The sequence below is a fragment of the Arachis hypogaea genome, chromosome 3 (genome assembly GCF_003086295.3).
Source record: "Arachis hypogaea cultivar Tifrunner chromosome 3, arahy.Tifrunner.gnm2.J5K5, whole genome shotgun sequence".
NCBI lineage: Eukaryota > Viridiplantae > Streptophyta > Magnoliopsida > Fabales > Fabaceae > Arachis > Arachis hypogaea.
Window position 1 is genome coordinate 49195212 of NC_092038.1, and position 1276 is coordinate 49196487.

General features: G+C 40.8%; 1 non-coding gene across 1 annotated transcript; it reads right to left on the bottom strand.

Moving 5' to 3' along the window:
• Positions 1–226: 226 nt before the first annotated feature.
• On the bottom strand, positions 227–330 carry LOC112793926 (small nucleolar RNA R71). The gene has a single exon (XR_003198613.1). It is a non-coding gene; the product is annotated as a small nucleolar RNA R71 (small nucleolar RNA).
• Positions 331–1276: the final 946 nt, after the last annotated feature.

The window sequence follows — 1276 nt, forward strand, 5'->3', positions numbered from 1 at the left end:
TCCATCAGAAGATCTCTATCAGTTTTTAACTGAGTTCTTGCAGATCTGTGAGACTGTAAAGATGAATGGAGTAGATCCTGAAGTCTACAGGCTCATGCTTTTCCCTTTTGCTGTAAGAGACAGAGCTAGAACATGGTTGGACTCACAACCTAAAGATAGCCTGGACTCCTGGGATAAGCTGGTCACGGCCTTCTTGGATAAATTCTTTCATCCTCAAAAGCTGAGCAAGCTTAGAGTGGATGTTCAGACTTTCAAGCAAAAAGATGGTGAATCCTTCTATGAAGCTTGGGAAAGATACAAGCAGATGACCAAAAAATATCCTTCTGACATGTTTTCAGAGTGGACCATATTAGACATATTCTATTATGGTCTCTCTGAGTTTTCCAAGATGTCATTGGACCACTTTGCAGGTAGATCCATTCACCTAAAGAAAACGCCTGCAGAAGCTCAGGAACTTATTGACATGGTTGCAAATAACCAATTCATGTATACTTCTGAGAGGAATTTCGTGAATAATGGGACGCTTCAGAGGAAGGGAGTTCTTGAAATTGATGCTCTGAATGCCATATTGGCTCAGAACAAAGTGTTGACTCAGCAAGTCAACATGATTTCTGAAAGTCTGAATGGATGGCAAAATGCATCCAACAGTACTAAAGAGGCATCTTCTGAAGAAGAAGCTTATGATCCTGAGATGGGTGAACCTTATGGAAACACCTATAATTCATCATGGAGAAATCATCCAAATTTCTCATGGAATGATCAACAAAAGCCTCAACAAGGCTTTAATAATGGTGGAAGAAATAGGCTCAACAATATCAAGCCTTATCCATCATCTTCTCAGCAATAGACAGAGAATTATGAACAGAATACCTCTAACTTAGCAAACTTAGTCTCTGATCTGTCTAAGGCCACTTTAAGTTTCATGAATGAAACAAGGTCCTCCATCAGAAATCTGGAGGCACAAGTGGGCCAGCTGAGTAAGAAAATCACTGAAACCCCTCCTAGTACTCTCCCAAGTAATACTTAAGAAAATCCAAAAAAGAGAGTGCAAGGCCATTGATATAATCAATATGGCCGAATGCAAGGAGGAGGGAGAGGACGCGAATCCCAATGAGGAAGATCTCATGGGACGTCTCTCAAGCAGGAAGGAGTTCCCTATTGAGGATCCAAAGGAATCTAAGGCTCGTATAGAGACCATAGAGATTCCATTAAATCTCCTTCTGCCATTCATGAGCTCTGAAGATTATTCTTCCTCTGAAGAGGATGAAGAAGTAAC